This window comes from Lagenorhynchus albirostris, chromosome 4 (assembly GCF_949774975.1).
Source record: "Lagenorhynchus albirostris chromosome 4, mLagAlb1.1, whole genome shotgun sequence".
Taxonomy (NCBI): Eukaryota; Metazoa; Chordata; class Mammalia; order Artiodactyla; family Delphinidae; genus Lagenorhynchus; species Lagenorhynchus albirostris.
In genome coordinates, this window is record NC_083098.1 from 132,770,964 (window position 1) to 132,789,297 (window position 18,334).

An 18,334-nucleotide genomic window follows, 5' to 3' on the forward strand; every position below is an offset into this window, starting at 1 on the left:
TTTTTGTCTTTTTGGGTCCTCCTCTCTGTAGTTGATGGCTTTCCTAATTACCAGTCAATATTCAGTTGTTTATGCATAGGTTAGATTAACGTACCAATTAGTTGGCTTGGGTTTCCTCTGTGGCTGGATAATAAGCTTCTTTCATGAGTGGTGAGGATGCCTTGAAACTTTTAAGTGCGCATGCTGGAGCATGGGGGTGCTGGGAGGGAGTGGGGTGGCTTGCCCACTTTTAGGCTTCCCAAACTGGGAAAGCTGTTGGAAGTTCACTGTACGCCTGTGGTGTCCCCAGACATTAGAAAAAGAATAGCTACATCAGGGAACACAGAGAACAAGCATGAACTAGGACTATCCTGAGCAACACAGGATGTGTTCATGCTCTTCATGGAGAACACAAAGCTTAAGATTACACAGAAGCTACAATGATCCATGGCTCCCATTTGTGCCTTTTTGGTGTAAATACAAATGACTTGATTAGTTCAGAATTGTTATCAGGGAGCCACTGAGGACACAGACTCTCACTGTATTACTACTCAAGTATCCTAACACCAAATTCCATTCACAAGATCAACTCCTGGTCAAAGATAGTTGCTAGAACTCCAACTATACAACTGCAATGTAGGCTAAAAGAAAGACAGACAGAAAGAGTAAGATATCTATTTTAGTTAAGGATTTCTTTTTCATTCTCTTTCCCTAAACATACACACACACACACACACACACGTGCACTAACATATACACACATATAAAACGTGTATTATATGTGTGGATATATGTTTATAGTGTTTATGTAAAGAACTTCCACAAATTGGTTTCACATTTTTCTATTTTTGTTTTTCTAAAAATATTCTTTACTGAACACATACACTTATCCATGTATACAGGGGCAAAATTTTCTGTAAGATATATATGGAAAACAGAATTGCTCGGATTATACAGCTTTCTTCCCCCTAAATTGTACCAATTCATACTTCTGGCAAAAATAGATAATTATAAAATATTTTAATGTTTACAAAAAAATAGTATCTCAATTTTGTTTGAATTTTGCTACTTACTAATTGTTTCTTTTCATGTGTTAATTTTCCATTTGCATTAATTTTCTGTTATATTTTTGCTCATTTTTCCATTAAATTGATGTCTGCTTGTCTAAATGACCTCAACAATACATGCAAATATTGTGTAATATAAGTTCAAATTATTTGTTTTTCTATCAGCTTCAAACTAGTGCTAATATTTTCTATATTATGTCTACATACCTTATTCCAAAATTATAAAATGAAGTTATTCTGTATTTTCTTTTTTTTGCACTTAGCTCTTTAATCTGTCTGGATTTCATTTTTACATGGTAAGTAACTTGAATTTAACTTTATCATTATTTTGTTTAAAATGCAGATTAGTTATGCTAAAACCTTTTATTTATTAAATTGTTAATCTTCCCTCAGTGGTTTGAAATACCTATTTTTTTATTTTGTATTGTGATACAGTTGATTTACAATTTTATATACATTTCAGATGTACAACATAGTGATTCACAACTTTTAAAGGCTATACTCCGTTTATAGTTATTATAAAATATAGGCTATGTTCCTTGTGCTGTACTATATCCTTGTAGCATTTTTATTTTTTACGTAGTAGTTTGTACCTCTTAATCCTCTACCACTGTTTTACCCCTCCCCCTCCACCCCCCACTGGTAACAACTAGTTTGTTCTCTATATCTGTGAGTCTGTTTATTTTTGTTATAGTCACTATTTTGTTATATTTTTTAGATTCCACCTACAAGTGATATCATACAGTATTTGTCTTTCTCTGCCTGACTTATTTCACTGAGTATAATATGCTCCAAGTACATTCAAGTTGTTGCAAATAGCAATATTTCATTATTTTTTATGGCTCAGTAGTATTCCATTATGTGTGTGTGTGTGTGTGTATTTGTGTGTGTGTGTATGTGTATACACACACACATCTTCTTATCCATTCATCTGTTGATGCACATTTAGGTTGTTTCCATATCTTGACTATTGTAAATAACGCTCCAGTAAACATAAGGGTGTATATATCTTTTTGAATTAATGTTTTTGTTTTCTTCTGATTCTTCAGATATACACCCAGGAGTGGAATAGCTGGATCATATGGTAGTTATATTTTTAGTATTCTTGAGGAGCCTGCATACTGTTTTCCACAGTGGCTGCACCAATTTACATTCCCACCAACAGTGTATGAGGGTTACTTTTTCTCCACATCCTTGCCAGCATTTGTTATTTGTGGTCTTTGTTTTTTTATATATGATTCACAAACTGTATAATTCATCTATGTAAGGTATATAATTCAGTGTTTTTTAGTGTATTTACAGGATTATGCAACCATCTAATTTTGGAATATTTCAGCCTCCCTAAAAGAAACCCTGTACCATTAGCAGTCACTCTCCACCTCCCTCGACCCTTCTACCCAGAGCTCTAGGCAAAGACTAATCTACTTTCTGTCTCTATAGATTTGCCTATTCTGGGCATTTTATATACGTGGAATTGTGCATTATATGGTCTCTTATGACTTAAGCATGATGTTTTAAAAGTTCATTGTGTTGTAACACATATCGGTACTTACTCCTGGTTATAGCTAAATGATATTCCTTTGGATGAATATACCACATTTTATTTATCCATCACTCAGTTCATGGGCATTTAGGTGGTTTTTACTTTTTGGCCACTTATTATGAGTAATGCTACTATGAATATTTGTGTATGAGTTTTTGTGTGGATATATGTTCTCATTACTCTTGGGTAGATACCTAGGAATAGAATTACTAGGTGATATAGTAACTCTATGTTTAATATTTTGAGGAACTGCCAAATTGTTTTTCCAAAGTGGCTATACCATTTTACATTCCTACCAGTAGTGTATGAGGGTTTCAATTTCTCCTTGTCAACACTTGTTCTCACCTGTCATTTTGATGATAGCCATTGTAGTGGATGTGAAATGGTGTCTCTGCGGTTTTGATTGACATTTCCCAATAACCGATGAAGTTGAACATCTTTTCATGTGCTTTCTGCTATCTATATACTTTCTTTGAAAAAATGTCTATTCAAATCTTTTGCCCATTTCTATATTGGGTTATTTGTCTTATTGCATTCTAAGAATTCTTTATATATTCTAGATACTAGTCCCTTATCAGATATATGATTTGTAAATATTTTCTCCCATTTTGTGGTCTTTTTGATGATAGCCATTCTGACAGGTGTGAAGTGATATGTCATGGTTGTTTTGATTTGCATTTCTCTAATAATTAGTGACGTTGAGCATCTTTTCATGTGCCTGCTGGCCATCTGTATGTTTTCTTTGGAAAAATGTCTAATCAGTTCTTCTGCCCATTTTTAAATTGGGTTGCTTGGTTTTTTTGATATGGAGTTGTATGAGCTGTTTATATTGATACATTCTGAATGTTAATCCCTTATTGGTCATATAATTTGTAAATATATTCTCCCATTCAGTAGGTTGTCTTTTCGTTTTGTTGATGGTTTCCTTTGCTATGCAAAACCTTTTAAGTTTAATTAGGTCCCATTTGTTTTATTTTTGCTTTTGTTTCCTTTGCTGTAGGAGACAGATTTTAAAAATGTTGCTACGATTTATGTCAGAGTGTTCTGCCTATGTTTTCTTCTAGGAGTTTTATGGTTTCCAGTCTTACATTTAGGTCTTTAACCCATTTTGAGCCTATTTTTGTATATGGTATTAGAAAATGTTCTCATTTTATTCTTTTACATGTAACTGTCCAGTTTTCCCAGCACCACTTACTGAAGAGTTTATATTTTCTCCATTGTATATTCTTGTCTCCTTTTATTTATTTCCTAGAATCTTTCCTTTTTGTTTTATTAGCATGTTTGTTCCTATTTGTCAACCAGTTAGGCTGGTGTCTGTATGTTTGTAGATTACAGGGGTGTAGATCAACCGTCAAATGGGGACTCTGAGACCTAAATGCAGAAGAACATATTTTTTCACAGCCATTTCCCAAACACTACTTTGTGTGTGTGTGTGTGTGGTATGCGGGCCTCTCGCTGTTGTGGCCTCTCCCGTTGCGGAGCACAGGCTCCAGACACGCAGGCCCAGCGGCCATGGCTCACGGGCCCAGCCTCTCTGCAGCATGTGGGATCTTCCTGGACTGGGGCACAAACCCGCGTCCCCTGCATCGGCAGGTGGACTCTCACCACTGTGCCACCAGGGAAGCCCCCCCAAACACTACTTTTATAGGTGGTTGAAACTTGAGACTGGAGGGATCTCTCTTTTTAGTCAGGCTTGTCTAACTAATATTCTGGCATCCTACAATTTTGTATACTTTTTAAGAAATGGAAAAGGAAAATAGGAGGGTGGGAGGGTTTGTCTTTCATTATCTCAGTTGGAGAAATGAAGAAATGTGGTGTTTTATTCATAGGGAAATTTTCCTGGCAAATCTTTTTAAAGTTAGTGGTATTTTATAGATTCTCTACCCACTCCACCCCCTCTACATCAGCCACTCCCCATCAAAATAAAAAAAAATTATCTTTGGTAGATGAAATTACTGGCCTCAATTCTTTATTCATTCCCTTTACCATGTAACTTTGCAGCCCCTCACACAAAAGGCAGAGTTTTCCACTGGCTCTTACTTGTTTTGGCCAATGAGATCAGGGGGCAGTTACCATGTGCCAGTTCTGCACTTGGGCCTTAAAAGATATCACTGCTCTCATCTCTGTGAGAAGAGCTTTCCCCAGGCAGTTGCTACCCCTCTACCTGAGGCCTGAAGGAATACATAGAGAGCCTGCAGCATGGAGCCAATTGCAACTGGGTCTACAGCATCAGGCAGAGCCACTTAGCTGAGCCTAGCCTAGCTGAGACAATATCCAGCTGACCTGCAGACCTGTGAGCAAGAATAAATGATTATTGTTTTAATCCACTAAGTTTTGGAGTGAATTACTTGTTATGCAGTAACAAGTTATAGCCAACCGATACAATGCCCTTAATTCCTTTATCTCCCCAATTCATATATTAATTCTCAGCTCAGTATGTTTAGGGGCAAATGGATATTTTCTCTAGCCTCTTCAAAGTGCTTCAAGAGCTGATTCTATGCATTGACTTCAGTAACAACACATTGCTAGTGACCAGCTCCTCTTCCTAATGAATATTGACTTTATGGAAGGGACTACATCTTCCAATCTCTCTGTCCACAGCACTGAGCTTGTGCATGAGACAGTCCAGTCTTGTAATTAAGTCAAGCTTCTCCCACTTAATCACTGTGTAACTTTGGTGAACACATTAACCTCTCTGAATCTCAATTTCCCCATCTGTTGGGGAGACAGTTAGTGGAGATAATGTACATAAAACACTCAGCACATAGTAAGTGTTAACAGCTGCTATTTATTTATGTTTGTGGAATAAATCAATGAATGCTGTTTTTTTCTTAATGTCGGTGACCTGGTACCCTTTATGAGGTACCTACCTCTTCTTGAGTCCATGAAGTTGAAAACCAGATACTGAGTTTGATTCGGTAGTTTACAGTATTAAGTAAGTTAACGTCACAGTCTCAGCAGGTTTCTGGTGTTGAATCTGGGAACTGGATTGGAAAAAGAGTGGGAATCTGAATATTGGAGTAGAGAAATTATGGTGGATTTGGATGAGTCTGAATATGTGGATTCCCTTACTGCTGTTGTAGAAGCAACATTTTTCCCCATCTACTGAGTCTATTCCTGCTTTGTATGAAGAGCATAGAATGCCAGATTTGATCATTTATCTTTCAAGGAGATGAAAATTTTACCCATGATCTTTTCCTACCAACCCGCATGTCCTCCAAGCCAATAATGAGGTTGCAGCACGTTTCAGGGACAAAGTCTGACTATGACATGGATTACATGTCAAAAAGATGTGTGTGGTTTTTTTTAATTTACATTGGCAGAAATATAAATATTGCAGAATATGTTTTAGAATGAATTCCAAATCTGTTAAACCATGTTGGAAAGAACATAAGATTGGGGCAAATTTATCACTATGGGTACACCTATCAGATGATAATTTTTGAATTCAGTGTGCTAGCTTAAACAGTTGGAAATGGCTCCAACAGTTTGCCACGTTGATTTTCTAAAACAGGAAGAAAAATGTGACCTACATTAAGTAAAACTGAGATTCCAAAGATGTTTTGGTGTAACACAGGGAAAACAATTCAAAGAGTTAGTGATATTGGTATGTTGGAGTTCTTACATCAAGTACAAAGTCTTATTTTAAATTTTTAAAATTTATTTTACATTTTGAGATGATATTTTATGCAGTTTGTACACATCAGATAGATGCTCTTTCATTTTTGATATTCATAAATAAACACAAGGGTTCTTTTAGTTTTATAGCTCTAGTCCTCAGTGCTTATCAACATTAAAATATATGGCTAACTCATGTGACAAAAACAGTATCGAGGTTATACTCAGGTTGCAATAAAGAGGGAGACTTAAATGTTATCAGCTTTATTAGAATTCCAGATAGATGGTGTGACCGTTTATTTATACACATTTCTGTTTTTTAACATATATTCAGCAGAATAACCTTTTTCAGTCAAATTTCTGGATTTCACCTATTGAAATATAATCACAGAAGGGAGAAAATATAGATGTTCTGAACATAAAGGGTAATTTTAAACATTAATCTATTTCTCTGCAGAGCTCTTCAAGTATGGGTAAGTTATCTTGTAAAATTTATGAATGGACTGTTTTCTAAGTGGTAGTAAGTGACAAAGACCATTTTTGTGTGATTCTCTCAATTTTCTATGAGAAATAAAAATTAAAAATCAAATAGCTTATTAAAAAAGTATGTTAAATCTGCCTAAAAAATAGATTAAATATTTAAGTGATTCCTAAATAAGCCACACAGGAGTAGTAAGGCTCACTACGAGCACTGTTATAAGGCAGACCCGGTGGACTCCTTCTCTCTGCTTCCCCTCTTCTAGCAGCAGCATCCAAGTATGCTTTTCATAATTGTGCTGTACTCAAATCCATCTAAAAACCGTAGATTGCTTGCACCAAAATAGATCACAGTAATAGCACTATAACTTCTATGACACTAAATCTAAATATATTTTATCAGTTCTTATCTTACTTCACTTAGTGATCTTTTCAAAATGCAAATCTGGTCATGTTACTTCCCTTTTAAGACACCTCTGGGTTATCTCATTGTCCTAGAAATGAACACCCTTAAAATGACAACCAAGGCATATAGAGACTACTCTTTAACTTTGGAGAATCATCTTGTTACCTTTCCCTCCTTGCTCTCTGCCCTTCAGAGAACTAACTTTTCTTCCCTCCTTGGAACACACCACCTTCTTTCATATTGCAGGCCATTTGCATGTGTCATTCTATGTCCGACATTCTCTTTCTTTTCCTCACCTTCCTTTGCCTAGTTACTTCCTAATTTATCCTCATATTGTATCTCATGTGTTGTTTGTAGTCATCAACATAGAACTCTGCTTTACAGTATTTAGGCCTTTTATAGTTATATATTTATTATCATATTTATTTAGACTATTTAATAATTACATACTGTATTAGTCAGGGTTTTCCAGAGAAATAGTAATAGAACCAGTATATTATATATATATATATATATATAATATATATATATATGGAACAGTTAAAGAGTAGTACATATATATATATATGTATTCACTTTCTATATGTATTCACTTTCTATATATATATATAGAAAGTGAATATGTGTGTGTGTGTGTATAGAGAGAGAGGAAGAAAAGATATATTTATTTTTTTAATTTATTATAAATAATTGGCTCAAAAGAATATGGAGGCTAAGTCCTAAGATTTGCAATATGCAAGGTGGAGATATAGACAAGCCAATGGCATAGGTCCAATCTAAAAGCAGGAAAATATGATGTGGCAGCCCAAAGCAGTCAGTTAGGAGGAATTCACTCTTACTCACAGAAGGGTCAGCTGCTCAGTACAGTGGTAATATTTTATCTATGGTACCAGTGGTATTCCTCTAATGTGTTTGGGATGATGGTTAGAGGAAGGGTCATGTTTGCATGGGAAGTCTGCAGAACAAGACAGTCAGATGACAATGAGCAAAAGGGATAAAGAAGCCTCAGCTGGAAGAGGTCTTCCCAAGAGAACAGGCTATGACCACAGGTGGGTGATTCTAAAGGGAAGTCAGGGGTGATCATTCAGATTGACCTCAACCTCTGCACCACTGACTCAACTGTGTGGATTTAGGACAGTGGGTAGCAGAATCAAAATTGTATTAAAATATTTATAAAGCACTAGGACCATAAAGTTACTGCAGTGACTTAGAGCTGGAATATCCAATATTAGTGCCTGAATAGGGTGTGGCAGTCTGGTACCATTGCAAGGTCAATAGCTGCAATTATTTACAGTGCTTAGATATCATCATTGGCATTTTCAGCTTTACAACAGAAGGCATCAGGGAGTATGAAAAAGAATGGCTAACACTACATGCAACCCTGTGTGAAATTGTGTCAGGGAATTTCTAATGTGTGTGGAATATTAGAGTGCTGGGAGGTCTCACAGTATTGAATGGAGTCAAAGCCAAAGAAATATTGCAATTCTGTCATTCCAAGTTCCACTGAAACTCTCTCCCTCTATGGATTATAAAAGGTCACTGCAAACAGCTGCTATTAATTTACAATGTTTAATAAAATATAAATTGAAGTATAGTTATTTGGTCATAGAGAAATAGAAGACAAATGTATTTTTCTTTATCATTGTATTCCTTCAAATTAAGAGAATATACTTATACAAAAATTTTGTGTATCATACGTCTTAACATGACAAAAGACTTTTAAACATGTTACAGGCAATGATTGTTTGGAATGCAGATAGCTTCAAATTGTATATCATAAGAAGTATCAGAAGTATATATAGTGTCATAGCATTCTTTTTATATATTTATGGCTGTCCAAAGGTTTCCATGTGAAAGAAAACACTCTCAAACCTTCTCCACCTCTTCACACATGGTTTTACCCATTCATCATCACCAGTATACTATAGGATGTAACATGAGTCTGAAGTCTTTCCCAAAACCTACATTTTGAGAAATTTTCCAGAAATATTTTCATCCCCAGTGATTAAAACTTTGATGAGGAAGAGAATTCCTCACCAATATCACCATATATATCACCAGCATATATGTGCATATATGCACACTACCCCCATATGGACCAATGTCTACTGTGGTCATGTGCTCAACATTCTCTTTCTTTATGTGGCATATGCCATGCAGATTACATGGAAACTACCAAGGACATGCTGGTAATATCCATGTTTTCTGATCCTTTGGAAATTTTATCTTCTTTGTGGGTTAGGTAAACAAATCAATGAAGCCTAGGAGTCTATGACATTATTTTTTCTCAAATTCAAAGTAAGATGCTTTGAATACAGTATTTGGAAGTGATTTTTGTAAGTAAAACTTTGGTTTAAGTACTGAATCTGAATTTTCTGCATGTGTGACTATGAACAGCAAACATAGAAGCTTTTAAAGCCTTGATGTCTGTGTTCACAAATGTCTGGAGATAATTATACCAGCCTCACAAGATCCACAGGAAGACTTAATGAAGTAATGTCTAGAAAGAGATTAACACAATGCCTGACTCATAGTAAGTGCTCAATAAATTATTAGTAGTAGTGGTATTGTAAATTTTGAATAAAGAAAACAAATGTTAAATCCAAAATCGCTTTACTATAACACCTAAAGAGAATAGCAATTTTGAGCAGAGACTGTGGTTTTTTTAATGCTGCATCAGTAAAAGCATATTTTCAAAATGACTCATATTCTCTTTTCACTTCACTTTATTTCCTTCTCTCCCTTATTTCACTGTTACTGAAACTTAAGATTTGTCTTTAGCTTTATCATAATTCATTTAGTTTTTCCAACAAATTAATTCTTTTAGTACTTAAGCCAACTAGCTCCTCTTAGAGTTTACTCAGCGCTTTTCCGTATAAAAACATGTTACTCAATTATAAGTGTGGTTTGCTTGTTTTGGCTGAACTAATTGAGTGCACATTTTATAATGTTTACCTATCCATGAAATTTTACCTTCTGCAATGTGATATAATTATTAGATACAAAACATGGATTTAGGGCTTCCCTGGTGGCACAGTGGTTGAAAATCCACCTGCCGATGCAGGGGACACGGGTTCGTGCCCCGGTCCGGGAAGATCCCACATGCTGCAGAGCGGCTGGGCCCGTGAGCCATGGCCGCTGAGCCTGCGTGTCCGGAGTCTGTGCTCCGCAATGGGAGAGGCCACAACAGTGAGAGGCCCGCGTACCACAAAAGAAAAAAAACGGATTTATGACAATTTAATTAATAGTTTTATGAATTTCATGAGCCTCTAATTCAAGATTCTCATTTTTTTTCAGGTTAATTCAAGTATTGCTATCTAAAAATGAACCTATCTCCTTTATACAGCACTACATGAAGTGCATGCATTCCATAGATTTCCCACACAGATAATGCAACAAGAAATCACCCAGCACATTATAAGCAAAATTGCATTTAGAATTTATATATCATTAGCTTCCAGTCTAATGTTGTCTGGGGGACAATAGAAGCTTAGTCCTTCTGATGTTTAATTCTGATAAGAGAGGTCTGGAACCAAAACAAATTTGAACCTCACTTGGTAAATTGACATTGCTTTGGGCTCATTCCATCCTGTCTTACCTGGTAAAATTTTAAAGTGTTTCCTATACAGTCTATTAAATTGACAGCTAAACCTGTGTTCCCAGTTTCTCTTTCAGTGTACTGATTCTCAGTACCACTTCTCCTCTAGATGCCTCCTTAATTCTCTGTTACTCTCTGCTGCCCAATTCTTTTATGAAATTTATAATTTTACTTATTTTAGATCAATCCCAGAGCCAAAGAAGAAAGTTGAACTCTTCGTCCTTATATTTCTTGGCCACAGTACTTGCTATGTGAAAAGAAGAACAAAGCTGGAGGAATCATGCTCCCTGACTTCAGACTATATTACAAAGTTACAGTAATCAAAACAGTATTGTACTGTGACAAAAACAGGCACATAGATCAATGGAACAGACTAGAGAGCCCAGAAATAAACTCACAAACTTATGGTCAATTAATCGATGACAAAAGAGGCAAGAATATACAACAGAGAAAAGACAACCTCTTCAATAAGTGGTGCTGGGAAAACTAGACAGCTACCTGTAGAAGAATGAAGTTGGAACATTCTATAACACCATATACAAAAATAAACTCAAAATGGATTAGAGACCTAAATGTAAGACCAGATACCATAAAACCCCAGAGGAAAACTAGACAGAACACTCTTTGATGTAAATCGCAGCAATATTTTTTTTGGATCCATCTTCTAAAGCAAAGGAAACAAAAGCAAAAATAAATACATGGGCCCTAATTAAACTTAAAAGCTTTTGCATAGCAAAGGAAACTATCAATAAAACCAAAAGACAACCTACTGGATGGGAGAAGATATTTGTAAATGATATGACCAATATGGGTTAATATCCAACATATATAAGCAGCTCATACAGCTCAATATCACAAAAAACAACCTGACTAAAAACTGGGCAGAAGAACTGAATAGACACTTTTCCAAAGAGGAAATGCAAATGGCCAACAGGCATATGAAAAGATACTCAACATCCCTAATTATTAGTTTGACCCCTGGGGATGGGAAGGGGGGCACTGAGGCAACATGGAGAAGAGCTCGGGGGAGCAGAGTAATGAATTTGTTTTCTTTAGTGAAGGAGGAATGCAATCAAACGTTTTGTATTCAGAATGTTGTGCAATATTTTGGGATGGAGCATTGGTGTGTTTAGAGATTTAGTTTAAAAACAAAACAAAAAGATTGATCAAATCTGTACAGTTTATATTCCAGATTGTTTTAAGTTTGTATTAAAAGCATGATATATAATAATAAAAAAAATGCTGGCCATGGATGTGGAGAAAGGGAACCCTCCTGCACTGTTGGTGAGAATGTACATTGGTACAGCCACTGTGGTAAACAGTATGGAGGTTTCTCAAAAACCTAAAAACAGAACTACCATATGATTCAGCAATCCTGGGTATATATCCAACAGAAATAGAAATACTAATTTGAAAAAATACATGCACCCCAATGTTCATAGTAGCATTAGTTATAATTGCCAAGGTATGGAAGCAACCTAAGTGTCCATCAGCAGATAAATGGTTAAAGAAGATGTGAGATACACACACACACACACACACACACACACACACACACACACACACACACAATGGAATACTACTCAGCCACAAAAAAGAATGAAATTTTGCCATTTCCAATAATATGGATGGACTTAGAGGGCATCATGATAACTGAAATAAGTCAGAGAAAGACAAATAATGTATGATATCAGTTATATGTGGAAACTAAAAAATACAAACTAGTGAATAAAAGAAAAAAACAGACTCACAGATGTAGAGAACAAACTAGTGGATACCAGTGGGGAGAGGGAAGGGGAAGGAACAACATAGGGGTAGGGGGAAAAAGGGTTATTATGGGATAATATGAAATCATGTGTGTGAAACTTTTGAAAATTAAAAAATTTATTGAAATTAGTTGATTGACAATGTGTTTGTTTCAGGTGTACAGCAAAGTGATTCAGTTATACATACATATATATATTTTTTTCAGATTCTTTTCCCTTATAGGTTATTACAAAATATTGAGTATAGTACCCTGTGCTATACAGTAGTTCCTTGTTGGGTATCTCTTTTATATATAGTAGTATGTATATGTTAATCCCAAACTCCTAATTTATCCCTCCCCACCCCCTTTCACCTTTGGTAACCATAAATTTGTTTTCTATATCTGTGGGACTATTTTTTTTAATAGAAAATTTTTAAGAAAGAATATTGAAAAAGATAATTTTCAAAGACAGTGGCTAAGACAAAAATAAAGGTGAATTAAAAACAAAATTAAAAGAAGATTATCAAAATTTTTTAAAAATCTGTCAAAACCCATAGAACTCAACATCATAAAGAGTAAAACTTAATAATGCAAACTTAAAAAATTCACTTAGGAGGTTGGGGGACCCTAGGATAGTTATATTTACACTGAGATTGAACAACTTAGTAAATGTATGGCAAATGATGGCTGTGGCATAGGAGGTTATATTTCAGCAAAGGAAGGAGGCTGGAATGATTCATGTGGTAATGAATTAGAGGTGTAGACATCAGTATGAACTCATGTTCAGCTTTATATAAATATAGCTGGTTACATACAGAAATATTTATAGAGATATGTATATACATGGGTGAGTATACACACATGTATTTCCTTGCTTTGTCAGAACTGAGAGGCCCTAAAACAAGAACTCAAAGCAGCGAAGAGCACACCTAGATTTTAATACCATTCTTCAATAAAGAACCAGGACTCCTTGGAGAAATGGTTGTTTCTAGTTCTAGGGCAGGAAATACACAAGATGTGCCTAAAACATTTTGTAGTGCTGGAAAGTAAGGAAGCGTTCAAAGCAAACAAACTCTATAATGGTGGAGTTATGTCAAAGGGACACAAGATCCACCGAAAGAGCTTCCAGATGGCCAAAGATGGAATCGTTTGTGCAACAAAATAAGTAAAATATTATTGGATTATAGCTCAAAGTATAAAATATTTAAATTCCAACTGATATAAATGATTGAATAAATAAATACATAGAGGATATGAGACAAATCTCCCAAGCCAAAGAATTTTAAATAATTTATGGAATTATTTCATCCTCAAGGAGGTGGAGTGTCATTACTCATGCTTTTTTTTAAATTTATTTCATTTATTTTTGGCTGGCATTGGGTCCTCGTTGCTGTGCACAGGTTTTCTCTAGTTGCGGTGAGTGGGCTTCTCATTGCAGTGGCTTCTCCTGTTGCAGAGCACGGGCTCTAGGCATGCGGGCCCCAGTAGTTGTGGCATGAGGGCTCAGTAGTTGTGGCTCGCGGGCTCAGCCACTCTGCAGCATGTGGAATCTTCCCAGACCAGGGCTCAAACCAGTGTCCCCTGCATTGGCAGGCGGACTCTCAACCACTGCGCCACCAGGGAAGTCCCATTACTCATTCTTTAAGCTTGAGCTACACATAGTGAGTTACTTCCAAAGATCGCAGTATGGAAAAGGGCTACAAGAGTAACTATACAACAGAGAAAGCTGGCAAATACTACCTCTGCCAGTTTATCAAGATTAGTATCAATAACGGTAAGTCACATTGATAGTATGTACACTTGATATGATATGATGAAAGTGGCATGTTAGTTTGTGGTCTTGCTTTTCCAAACTCATACCCCAATGAAATCATGAGAAAAACAACAGACAAATCCCAATTAAGAGACGTTCTACAAAATATCTGATCAGTATTCCTTACTGCCAAAGTTATCAAAAACAAGAAGACCAGATGACTAAATGTAATATGAATCCTGGATGAGTTCTTAGAACATAAAAGGGATACTGGGTAAAAACTAAGGAAATCTGAATAAGTATGGACCTTAGTTAACAATACTGAACCAATACTAGTTGATTGTGGGAAATATACTATACTAATATAAGATGCTAAAAATAGAGGAAACTATGTGTGGTGTATATGGGAACTCTCTGCACTATTTTTGCAATGTTTCTAAAATAAAAACTTTAGTAATCTAAAATACCTTTAAGAAATCTGTTTTGACAGGCAGATTTTAAAAAAATCTACAAATCAATGGGACAATCAAGAATTTTTTAAATTCTATACCAAAATACTTGGCATTTTTAAGCAGGATTTCTATACTGTATATTTAGAGGCTGTTTCAGAGGTATTGAAATGTATGTTTAGAAGTTAGCATATGCTTTCTAGGGAGAATAAATTTATTGATTTATGTTCAAGTTAATAAAATTAAAATATAACTTCAATTTCTAAAGAACTTTGTGATTTACTGAGTGGTTTCATATAGTCTCTTACTTCTTGTAAAGAGGGTAGAAAATCTATTACTATTCATAACTTTATTATAAGAAAACTAAAGCTCAGATACATTAAATGGCATGTTAGTGCCATAACAGAGTTAGCACATTGCAGAGTCAGAATCTAGAAATGATCTCCTCTAATTCACTGACTTATTTTTCAACTTTGCCCTGAAAAAACATCTAATGAGGTTCTTTAGTCATTTGTAAGACAAGCACGTATTAGAGTATTGGAATTTACTTCAGCTACCCTGAAAGAGAACAAGGTTAAGTGATTTTCAACTACAATTAAAGATAAAATATAACTACATTTTCTCTCTGCCTTCCTTCAACATTAGAGGCTATTTTTTACCTTAACTTAAAAAGTAAGAAATTTTCCAGAGATAGTTTTCATGCCAGGACTGTGGATCGTGCTAGAGCTACAGATGCCCAACCTAGGAACAGACTGACCCGTGCTCCAAGACCTGTAAGCAATGATGAGAAGTCCAGATACCCAGTCTTCTCACTATACCCAATGTGAAGATTTCAGACCTAATGATGGCATCTCTACTTCTCTTTGGTTCTGGTACTGATTACTAGCTACTAATATTTTGGCTTTTACTTCTTCCCTTTAACCACAGGAATTATTTCAGGAATGGACGTGTAAGAATTGAGCTGATGAAAGGCAATCCTCGAATTTCTAGGAGTAAAATACAAAGAGTTTTTCGCACTGCGGTTGTTTCCCCTCCTCCCCCCAGTTTAATTGAGCGATAATTTATGTACTGTAAAACGTATTTTGCACTGTAAGTGTACAATTCAATGACTTTTTATAAAACTATCAAATTGTTCTAACATCTGTTAGAACATTTCCACCACCCCAAATAGTTACCTTGGACTTGTGTGCAGTTAATCCCTTCTCTCTAGGTTATCCCTAGATTGCCACTAATCTGCTTTCTAGATAAAATAAATTTGCCTTTTCTGGATATTTCACATTATTGGAATCAAGCAACTTGTGGTCTTTTGCATCTGGCTTCTTTTACTGATAAAATGTTTTTTTGTTTGTTTGATTTTTGATATTCATTCGTGTTGTGGCATATATAAATAGTTTGTTTCCTTTTATTGATAAGTTGTTCTATTGGATGGATGTACCACATTTGTTTATCTATGCAGAATCTGATGATTATTTGGATTATTTCCTGGTTTAGCTACTGTGAACAATGCTGCTATGAACATTTATGTACAAATCTTTTGTGGACACATATATCAATACATATTTTTTTCTTGGTTAGACTCCTAGGAGCAAAATTACTGGGTCATATGGAAAACTCATGTTTAACATTTTAAGAAACTGCTGAACTATTTTCTAAAGTGGCTGTACCACATTATCCCCAGCAAGCTACAAAAATTCCAGTTTCTCCACATCCTTGCCAACACTTGCTACTGTTTATGTTTATTATAGGTTTTCTAGTGTGTGTGAAGAAGCATCTTCTTCTCTAATAAGAAGCATCTTATTTCTCTAATGGCTAAGAATTTTGAACAATTTTTCTTGTGCTTATGAGCTATTCTCATTTCTCATTTCTTTCTTTAGTAAAATCTATCTTTAACTTGAATATTTTTAAAGACTATTTGTCTCATTATTGTGCTAAGTATTGTTCATATTTTCTGAATTCAAATTCTTCATCAGATGTACAATTTGCAAATATTTTTCCAAGTCTATAGCTTGTCTTTTAATTTTGTTGATTATGTCTTTTAAAATGCAAGAGTTTTTAATTATGATGAAGTCACATATTTTTTCCCTTAAGGATCTTGTTTTTGGTACCATATCTAAGAGCACTTGACAGGCCAAATTTCTTGAAGATTTTCTCCTATGTTTTAATGTAAATTTATATTTTTACTCATAATTTAGGTCATAATATTAATTTTTCTGTATACTATGGGATAAGGCTCTAGATTCTCTTTTTATGAATGGATATCCAATTTTCCCAGCATCATTTGTTGTAAATAGTATTTTCCAATTGACTTGTCTTGCATTTTTTTTTTGAAATCAACCATAAGCATAAGAATTTATTTCTGGACTCTCAATTCTGCTTGATAATTTCTGTTTCTATTCTTATGCCAGTAGCATACTGCTTTTTATTAGTGTGGATTCATAATAAGTTTTGAAATTGAAGAATAAAGTCAGTTCTCCAACTTTGGCTATTGTAGGCCCTTTCATTTCCATACAAATTTGAAGAACAGCTCATGTATTTCTAAAAAATAAGCCTGCTAGAATTTTGGAAAGAATTGCAATGAATTAATAGATTGATTTAGAGGGAATTGTCATCTTGAATATATCTTACAATTTATAAAATAGAGTGTATCTCCATTTATTTAGATCTTCTTTAATTTCTCTCTGAATTGTTTTATTGAATTCAGTGTAAAAATCTTAAACTTCTTTTGTTAAATGTATTCCTAAGTATTTTAATCCTCTGTGATACTACTAGGAATTTTTTCTTAATTTCATTTTCAGATATTTTCTTGCTAGGATTTAGAATTACAAAAGATTTTTTTAACATCTTTATTGGAGTATAATTGCTTTACAATGGTGTGTTAGTTTCTGCTTTATAACAAAGTGAATCAGCTATACATATACATATATCCCCATATCTCCTCCCTCTTGCATATCCCTCCCACCCTCCCTATCCCACCCCTCTAGGTGGTCACAAAGCACTGAACTGATCTCCCTGTGCTATGCGGCTGCTTCCCACTAACTATTTATTTTACATTTGGTAGTATACGAGTCCATATCACTCTCTCACTTCATCCCAGCTTACCCTTCCCCATCCCCATGTCCTCAAGTCCATTCTCTACATCTGCATCTTTATTCCTGTCCTGCCCCTAGGTTCTTCATAACTTTTTTTTTTTTTAGATTCCACATATATGTGTTAGCAGACAGTATTTGTTTTTCTCTTTCTGACTTACTTCACTTTGTATGACAGACTCTATCTCCATCCACCTCACTACAAACAACTCAATTTCTTTCTTTTTAAGGCTAATATTCCATTGTATATATGTGGCATATCTTCTTTATTCATTCATCTGTCGTTGGACACTTAGGTTGCTTCTATGTCCTGGCTATTGTAAATAGTGTTTGAATGAACATTGGAGTGCATGTGTCTTTCTGAATTATGGTTTTCTCAGGGTATATGCCCAGTAGTGGGATTGCTGGGTCATATGGTAGTTCTATTTTTAGTTTCTTTAAGGAACCTCCATACTGTTCTCCATAGTGGCTGTATCAATTTACATTCCCACCAACAGTGCAAGAGTGTTCCCTTTTCTCCACACCCTCTCCAGCACTTATTGTTTGTAGATTTTTTGTTGATGGTCATTCTGACTGGTGTGAGATGATACCTCATTGTAGTTTTGATTTGC